The sequence below is a fragment of the Babylonia areolata genome, chromosome 21 (assembly GCF_041734735.1).
Source record: "Babylonia areolata isolate BAREFJ2019XMU chromosome 21, ASM4173473v1, whole genome shotgun sequence".
NCBI classification, from domain to species: Eukaryota; Metazoa; Mollusca; class Gastropoda; order Neogastropoda; family Buccinidae; genus Babylonia; species Babylonia areolata.
The window spans coordinates 36,687,539-36,697,538 of NC_134896.1; the positions used below are offsets into that span (position 1 = coordinate 36,687,539).

The 10,000-nt window shown below is 45.3% G+C and overlaps 1 protein-coding gene across 4 annotated transcripts in view; it reads right to left on the bottom strand.

Moving 5' to 3' along the window:
- LOC143295793 (protein stum homolog) overlaps positions 1–10,000 on the bottom strand; it is a 197,777-nt gene that overhangs the window by 58,442 nt on the left and 129,335 nt on the right. The window lies entirely within an intron of this gene.

Genomic DNA, 10,000 nt, shown 5'->3' on the forward strand with positions numbered 1-10,000 from the left:
GTTATTGTTGTTGTTGAGGATTTGTGTGTGGTGTGGTGTGGTGGTGGTGGTGTGGTGTGACGTGGTGGTGGTGGTGGTGTGGTGTGACGTGGTGGTGGTGGTGTGGTGTGTGTGTGGGGGGGGGGTGTGTGTGTTTGTGGTCTTCAATTTAATGTCTTTCCACTCTATAAGTGATATAACACGTGGAAGAAAAGACAAGTGTGTGTGTGTGTGTGTGTGTGTGTGTGTGTGTGTGTGTTGTGGTGTGTGTGTGTGTTGAGGTGTGTGTGTGTGTGTGTGTGTGTGTGTGTGAATGCATATCGGTGCGTCCTCTTGGGTACTTAAAACACTTCGTGAAGAATGTCCCTTCAGTGAAAGTTTTCTGTCAGTATATGTTGCTAACTGCTTTTAATTCGTGCTTTTTGACTCAATTGTGTAAACAAAGTGAGTCTATGTTTTAACCCGGTGTTCGGTTGTCTGTGTGTGTGTGTGTGTGTGTGTGTGTGTGTGTGTGTGTGTGTGTGTCTGTGTGTGTGTCTGTGTGTCTGTGTGTCTGTGTGTGTCTGTGTGTGTGTCTGTGTGTCTGTGTGTCCGTGGTAAACTTTCACATTGACATTTTCTCTGCAAATACTTTGTCAGTTGACACCAAATTTGGCATAAAAATAGGAAAAATTCAGTTCTTTCCAGTCATCTTGTTTAAAACAATATTGCACCTCTGGGATGGGCACAAAAAATAATAAAAGAAGCCTAATTATATGCAAACTGCATTTACTGTTATATTTATATTTTTTGTATTCTCTAAACTCGGCACTTTGACCTCTTATTCTGACACAACAACAAGAGGAGTCATTATTATCATTTTTTGTTCAAACAGGAACTTCTTTTGCTAAGCATGGAATTTTTATTTATTTTGCAAACGTTTTGGTGCAGATAGTGAAAAAGGGAAATTACTCTGTAATTAATGCTAGGGGACTTAATTTATCACAAGTGAGTCTTGAAGGCCTTGCCTCTCTTGTTTAATGTATTTTTTCCTGTGCGCAGTTTTATTTGTTTTTTTTCCTATCGAAGTGGAGTTTTCTACATAATTCTGCCAGGAACAACCCCTCTGTTGCCGTGGGTTCTTTTACTACGTGCGCTAAGTGCATGCTGCACACGGGACCTCGGTTTATCGTCTCATCCGAATGACTAGCGTCCAGACCACCACTCAAGGTCTAGTGGAGTGGAGGGGGAGAAAATATCGGCTTTCCTTGTGAAAGTCACTATACTCCGATTGTCCTCGATCTACTTAGGTGTGAATGAGAACATGACTTTAAGGTGGAAAAAAAAAAAAAAAAAAACGGCGGAAGAAAAGGATAATAGTGGGCCCCACCTTCCTATTCCGAGCCCTAGAAACAGTTTGATATCTCGATGGCTTTTAATCCAAAGGTTACTGGACTTCCAGCCCTTTTTTTTTTTTTTTTTTTTTTAAGACTTTCTATCGTGTTAGATATTAGAAAGGGCAACGATAATGACGGCGCTGATGACAACACCTGCAATAACACTCCCACCCCACCCCCCGCCCCCCCTAGCGCTCTGTTGGACTCCAGATGCAAGGAAATCGATAGTCTGTCCAGATACTGGTACAGATTCCCCCCACCCCCACGCCTTCCCCCTTCTCTCTCTCTCTCTCTCTCTCTCTCTCTCTCTCTCTCTCTCTCTCTCTCTCTGCTGCATTTGGATTTAAATGTTACAGTGCAAATATTCTCTCTCTCTCTCTCTCTCTCTCTCTCTCTCTCTCTCTCTCTCTCTCTCTCTCTCTCTCTCTCTCTGCTGCATTCGGATTTAAATGTTACAGTGCAAATATTCTTAGTTCTCTCTCTCTCTCTCTCTCTCTCTCTCTCTCTCTCTCTCTCTCTCTCTCTCTCTCTCTCTCTCTCTCTCTCTCTCTGCTGCATTCGGATTTAAATGTTACAGTGCAAATATTCTTAGTTCTCTCTCTCTCTCTCTCTCTCTCTCTCTCTCTCTCTCTCTCTCTCTGCTGCATTCGGATTTAAATGTTACAGTGCAAATATTCTTAGTTCTCTCTCTCTCTCTCTCTCTCTCTCTCTCTCTCTCCTCTCTCTCTCTCTCCTCTCTCTCTCTCTCTCTCTCTCTCTCTGCTGCAATTGGATTTAAATGTTACAGTGCAAATATTCTTAGTTCTCTCTCTCTCTCTCTCTCTCTCTCTCTCTCTCTCTCTCTCTCTCCCTCTCTCTCTCTCTCTCTCTCTCTCTCTCTCTCTCTGCTGCAATTGGATTTAAATGTTACAGTGCAAATATTCTTAGTTCTGTCTCTCTCTCTCTCTCTCTCTCTCTCTCTCTCTCTCTCTCTCTCTGTGCTGCATTTGGATTTAAATGTTACAGTGCAAATATTCTTAGTTCTCTCTCTCTCTCTCTCTCTCTCTCTCTCTCTCTCTCTCTCTCTCTGCTGCATTCGGATTTAAATGTTACAGTGCAAATATTCTTAGTTCTCTCTCTCTCTCTCTCTCTCTCTCTCTCTCTCTCTCTCTCTCTCTCTCTGCTGCATTCGGATTTAAATGTTACAGTGCAAATATTCTTAGTTCTCTCTCTCTCTCTCTCTCTCTCTCTCTCTCTCTCTCTCTCTCTCTCTCTCTCTCTCTCTCTCTCTGTGCTGCATTTGGATTTAAATGTTACAGTGCAAATATTCTTAGTTCTCTCTCTCTCTCTCTCTCTCTCTCTCTCTCTCTCTCTCTCTCTCTCTCTCTCTCTCTCTCTCTCTGCTGCATTCGGATTTAAATGTTACAGTGCAAATATTCTTAGTTCTCTCTCTCTCTCTCTCTCTCTCTCTCTCTCTCTCTCTCTCTCTCTCTCTCTCTCTCGGCTGAATCAACAGTTTGTCCATATACATACTGATACAAATAACTGTCTGTCTGTCTGTCTGTCTGTCTCTCTCTCTCTCTCTCTCTCTCCCTCTCTCGGCTGAATCAACAGTTTGTCCATATACATACTGGTACAAATAACTGTCTGTCTGTCTGTCTGTCTGTCTGCCTGTCTCTCTCTCTCTCTCTCTCTCTCTCTCTCTCTCTCTCTCTCTCTCTCTCTCTCTCAAGCGTGTGTGTGTGTGTGTGTGTGTGCGCGCACAGGTCTGCAACGACAGATGTAAAGAGGCAAATCCAAATCTGATTTTTTTTTCAAAACCAGATCCATTGGTTCTGCAAGGTCACGCACGCACGCACTTACGCACACCCTCCCCCTCCCCCACACACACACACACACACACACACACACACACACACACATACCCCCTTCCACAGGTTGCGTATCTACTATCGGCTTCGGATCCACTCAGTTTACGCATACCCAGATTCAAACATTCGACTGTTGGCCGCCGTTCTTTCTCTGTCTCTGGACCTTGCAATTGGAATGAACTTCCTCCATTGCTTTGTCAAGTCTCCACACTCAGCTCTTTCAAGTCTGGCCTTAAAACCCACCTCTTCCCAAAATAGCCTCCCTTCTCTACATCTTCCTTGTCTTCAGTTTCTCCAGTTTTAGAGTTATGCATGCGTGTGAATGACAGGTGCGAAAGTGCTTTGATTTGTCTCTGCACAAGATTCAGCGCTATATGAATACCATTATTATTATTATTATCCCTCCTTACCCATTTTCCCTCAGTAGTATCCCTCGGCCTCCCCCCCCCCCCATTCCCCCCTCCCCCCCCACCACCCCCCACTTCCCTACCACTCTCTCCCTCAGCCATAACTCTTTTCCTTGGAGCTTTCAGATCAGATGATAATTACGAAAGATCGCTCTAAAAGACTGAGGTGAGTCTGACGTGAGAGAAGCCTGGTTTTCCAGAGATCGGGCCCAAGATGTCATTTAACTCTCTCCATACGAACGACGAAAGAGACGACGTTAACAGCGTTTCACCCCAATAACCACCATCAAAATAGTGCAAGCGGAACGCTCTTATACTGAAGAGGTGAATGTTGACAAAGTATACCACAATTCTGACGACGGAAGCTAAAGGTTGGGTCATTGAGACACCCGCTGGACATCCGAGGGGTCTGTGTAGAGGAGAAGAGAGGACTGGCCGTACTGAGTGAGTTAACGAGCCCTCTGAGCAGAACGGAGGGCTTTGACCTCCAAATGGATCTGATCTGCAGGGGCTGTAAATGCACGTTCGCACCTACGCACTGTAAATGCATGTGCGAACGTATGCACTATAAATGCACGTGCGAACGTACGCACTGTAAACGGATGTGCGAACGTACGCACTGTAAATGCGTGTACGCACGTGCGCACTGTAAATGCATGTACGCACGTACTCACTGTAAATTGATGTGCGAACGTGTGCACTGTAAATGCACGTACGCACCTACGCACTGTGAATGCATATACGCATGAAGGTACTGTAAATGCATGTACGCACGTACGCAACTGTAAATACATGTACGCACGTACGCACTGTAATGCTTGTATGCACATACGCACTGCAAATGCATGTACGCACCTACGCACTGTAAATGCATGTATGCACATACGCACTGTAAATGTATGTACGCATGTACGCACTGTAAATGCACGCACGTGTATGCTCATCCACGCTCTCTCTTGTGGAAACACACGCACACTCGCGCGCGTGCTGAAAAATGCACGACTATTACAAAACAAAAAAAAAGCCACAAGCGCAGATACGTTCTCGCACACACACACACACACACACACACACACACACACACACACACACACACACACACACACAAAAGCAAATAAACGCGCACGCATGCAAGCGCAGGCTCGAGCGTGCATGTGAGCACGCTTACACAAACACATATTATATGTAAACACACACACGCGCGCGCGCGCAAGCACGCATGCACGCACGCGTGCGAGCGAACACCCACACGCGTTCACTCACACAGCTACAACTACTACTGGCTGCAACATCACATCACGTTTCATATGTATAAAAGCGGATGCTCCCAGATATTCCTCAATTTTCCACACACACAAAAAACAAAAAAAAACACAGCTGAGAAAAGCTTACAGCAAGAAAGACAGAAACACAGCATCAGAGATGAACAGAGAGAGAGACAGAGACAGAGAGAGAGAAAGAGAGAGAGAATGAGAGAGACACAGAGAGAGAGACACACACACAGAGGCAGAGAGACACAGACAGACGGACGGTCGCACACACACACACTGTCTGTCTGTCTGTCTGTCTGTCTGTCTGTCAGTATTTTCCTTCTATTCCGCCTCCCTCTTTCTATCTCTGCAGATTGTGTGTGTCAGTGTGTGTATGTGCGTGCGTGCGTGCGTGTGTGTGTGTGTGTGTGTGTGTGTGTGTGTGCGCGTGCATCTGTGTATCTGCATGTATGAGGGAGAGAGAGAGAGAGAACTCAGAACTCAGAAAGTTTAATGTACATCGGCCTTGGGCCACAATACAATGGGGAAGGGTGGATCGGTGAGGTTGCATATAACATTGTGTTATAGAGAGAGAGAGAGAGAGAGGGGGGGGGGAGAAGAAACGAACAACAGACTCTCTCCAAGGAGGAAGTGAATTCTAAACCCAGCTTATCTGTCAAGAAGTCGATGTGGAGAGAGCCCGTTTCTTTAAGAAAAAAAACAAAAAACACAAAAAAACAACTCCCCCAAAAGATGATCTATCCTCCTAGGGGGGGGGGGGGGGGGGGGGGGGGGAGGGAGGGGCTGGAACCGGATAAACCTGGGGTCTCTGGGAGGAGAGATGGAGAGAAGAAGGACAAGACACAGGATACCTAGCACACGTAAAAGAACCCACGGCAAAAAAAGTGTTGTTTCTGGCAAAATTCTGAAGAAAAATCCACTTCAATAGGAAAAAAAAACAAAAACAAATAAAACTGCACGCAGGAAAAAATACCAAAAAAAATGGGTGGCGCTGTAGTATAGCGACGCGCTCTCCCTGGGGAGAGCAGCCCGAATTTCACACAGAGAAATCTGTTGTGATAAAAAGCAATGCAAATACAAATACAAATAAACGAACAGCCTGGCCGGCCTTCCATTGATACCGGAGGGGGTTGGGGGAGGGGGGGGGAGGAATATACTCCAAAGCCCATGGCTTTCAAGTTAACAACGATAACCGCTCGTAAATTGTCACGAAAAGCTAGCCAGTCACCCACTCACAAATACACGCCTGTGAATAAACAGGTAAGTCGGAGAATAAATCACGCTACGGCTAAAAGAGAGAGAGAAGGGAGGAGAGGGGGAGGAAGGGAGGGAGGGAGAGGGAAGGAGGGAGAGAGAGTTGGAAGACAGACAGACAGAGAGAGAGAGACAGAAAGACAGACAGACACAGAGAGAGAGACAGACAGATAGACAGACAGACAGAGTGACTATGAACTAGATTTTTTTTTTTAATGAAGGAAGTGAAATAAGTATGTATGTGCATGTTGTTTTTTCCTTAAAAGAGACAGAGACACAGAGAGAGACAGAGAGAGAGACAGAGAACAGAGATGGAGAACCGAAACGACACGGAACTTTATTGTACCTGGGTATTGTGATAAGCACAACAAGATGTGATGTGGAGTGATGGCCTCGAGGTAACGCGTCCGCATAGGAAGCGAGAGAATCTGAGCGCGCTGATTCGAATCACGGCTCAGCCGCCGATATTTTCTCCCCCTCCACTAGACCTTGAGTGGTGGCCTGGACGCTAGTCATTCGAATGAGACGATAAACCGAGGTTCCATGAGCAGCATGCACTTAGCGCACGCAAAAGAACCCACGGCAACAAAAGGGGTTGCTTTCACGCGTTAAGGAGGCCGTTGTGAAGTATCATGTGGGTTGTTGGAGCTTCTTAAAGGTCGGGCTGTTGCGAAAGAGTTGAAAGGGGTGTTTTAATATATTGAAGGGGTTTGCTGCAACTTTTTTTTTTTTAAAGGAGCTGTTGTAAAGTAGTACATGGATTGTTTCAGCTTCTTAAAGGGGCTGTTGCGAAAGAGTTGCCTGGGATGTTTTAATTAATAGTATTAAAGAGTCTGTTACAAGTCTTCTGCTGGACTTTCACTATTCCCGAACATTGTGAGTTCGAGTTCAAGGTGTTCTCATAGTGTACCAACAACAGTGTGTGGAGTGATGGCCTAGAGGTAACGCGTCCGCATAGGAAGCGAGAGAATCTGAGCGCGCTGATTCGAATCACGGCTCAGCCGCCGATATTTTCTCCCCCTCCACTAGACCTTGAGTGGTGGCCTGGACGCTACTCATTCGAATGAGACGATAAACCGAGGTTCCGTGAGCAGCATGCACTTAGCGCACGCAAAAGAACCCACGGCAACAAAAGGGTTGTTCCTCGCCAAATTCTGTAGAAAAATCCACTTCGATAGGAAAAACAAATAAAACTGCACGCAGGAAACAATACAAAAATATGTGTGGCGCTCTCAGTGTAGCGACGCGCTCTCCCTTGGGAGGTAGCCTGAATTTCACACAGAGAAATCTGTTGTGAAAAAAAAAGAAAAAAAAAACAAGTACAAAGATGCTTTTTTTTCATCCAGCCGTGGGGTAAAAACAAACAAATCAAGAAAGAAAAGCAAAAGAGAAACGAAAGACAAAACAAAGAGAGTGAGAGACAGAGAGAGGTAGAGAGCATCCTGTGGTTGAAGACATTTTTGAAGAAAGGAGGAACACTGATTACACATTATTGGAAGTGTGTGGAGAAGGATAGGAGTAGAAGGCATCTGACATACCAGCATCACTCTGCACCACGGCAAACAGAGAAAGAGAAAGAGAGAACGCATTTTCCACAATAGTGGAAATACCAGCATCATTGTACATCATGGTTAAACACAAGAGATGGATCATTTACCAGACAGTGAAAAAACCAGCATAATTCCGCACCATGGCAAAACACAGAGACATCATTCTCCCAACAGTGGAAATACCAGCATCATTCTACAGCATGGTAAAACACAGAGACATCAATTTCATGAAAGTGGAAATATCGGCATCATTCTAGATGATGGTAAAACACAGAGACATCAATTTCATGACAGTGGACATACCAGCATCATTCTACGTCATGGTAAAACACCGAGAGACATATATTTCCTAAACAGTGGAAATATCGGCATCATTCTAGATGATGGTAAAACACAGACATCATTTTCTTGACAGTGGACATACCAGCATCATTCTGCATCATGGTAAAGCACGGAGAGACATCAATTTCATGAGACTGAAAATATCGGTAACATTCTTCGTCATGGTAAAAGACAGAGACACCGTTTTCCTGACAGTGGACATACCAGCATCGTTCTACGGCAAAACATAGAGACATCATTTTCCTGACAGTGGACATACCAGCATCGTTCTACGGCAAAACATAGAGACATCATTTTCCTGACAGTGGACATACCAGCATCATTCCGTGGCAAAACATAGAGACACCATTTTCATGACAATGGACATACCAGCATCATTCTATGGCAAAACATAGAGACATCATTTTCCTGACAGTGGACATACCAGCATCATTCCGTGGCAAAACATAAGAGACATCATTTTCCTGACAGTGGACATACCAGCATCATTCCGTGGCAAAACATAGAGACATCATTTTCCTGACAATGGACATACCAGCATCATTCTATGGCAAAACATAGAGACATCATTTTCCTGACAGTGGACATACCAGCATCATTCCGTGGCAAAACATAGGAGACATCATTTTCCTGACAATGGACATACCAGTATCATTCCGTGGCAAAACATAGAGACACCATTTTCCTGACAGTGGACATACCAGCATCATTCTATGGCAAAACATAGAGACATCATTTTCCTGACAGTGGACATACCAGCATCATTCCGTGGCAAAACATATGAGACATCATTTTACTGACAGTGGACATACCAGCATCATTCTATGGCAAAACATAGAGACATCATTTTCCTGACAGTGAACATACCAGCATCATTCAGTGGCAAAACAAAGAGACATCTTCTTCCTGAAGGCAGTATTCTGCCCCTCTGCCCCTGTCCCATTGTCAGAGACAGACATGAAGGGATGACGAGAAAGAACATGGTGAAAACGTCACCTCAATCACAGCCACCTCTCTCTCCCTCTCTCTCTCTCTCTGTCCATCCGGTTTGTCTTATCTATCTATGATCTTGCTCTCTTCATCTCACGAATAGACATATACTAGATTACCTCTTTATTTCTCTCTCTCTCTCTTGTATCTTTTGTTTTTCTCTCTCCCCTCCTTCTCATTTTCCACTGTCATTCTCTGTCTCTCTATCTCTGTCTCTGTCTCTGTCTCTCTCTCTCACACACACACACACACACACACACACACACACACACACACACACACAACACAACACAACACAGCACAGCACAACACAACACAACACAACACAACACAACACAGCACAACACAACACAACGCACACACAGTAGTTTGCTGCTCCCAACGAATCTCACGACAGCAGGAAATGAATGTCCTTGGCCCCAGTCACTCCACCAGTGAGAAAACTTCCAGGCGTTACAGGCCACAAACCACGTTTAGCAAAACAAAAAAAAACAAAAAAAAACGACTGTCATTCCCAATCATCACGTGATGGAAGTGGGGGTGGGGGTGGGGGACTTTGACCGTTAACCCCTTAAACTCTTAATTGCTGAGTTTCAGTTTCAGTTTCAGTCTCCCAAAGAGGCCTCACTTCGTTCGGACACAAATCATACTTCTTCGTCTGCGTTCGTGCGTTGCAACTCCCACGTTCACTCGTATGTACGCGAGTAGGCTTTTACGTGTATGACCGTTTTTACTCCGCCATGTAGGCAGCCATACTCCGCTTTCGGGGGTGTCATCATCATCATTATGCCCATCGCTCCTGGTGGAGCATAGGCCATCGACGACCCCTCGCCATCGCACTCTGTTCTGGGCTGTTCTGGCCATTCCAGTCCAGTTGGTCCCTTGGTGCCTCAGCTCTGCCTCGGTATCTCGCCTCCAGCTGTCGAGAGGCCGGCCTCTCTTCCTCTTTCCCTGCGGGTTCCAGGTCAGGGCTTGGCGTGT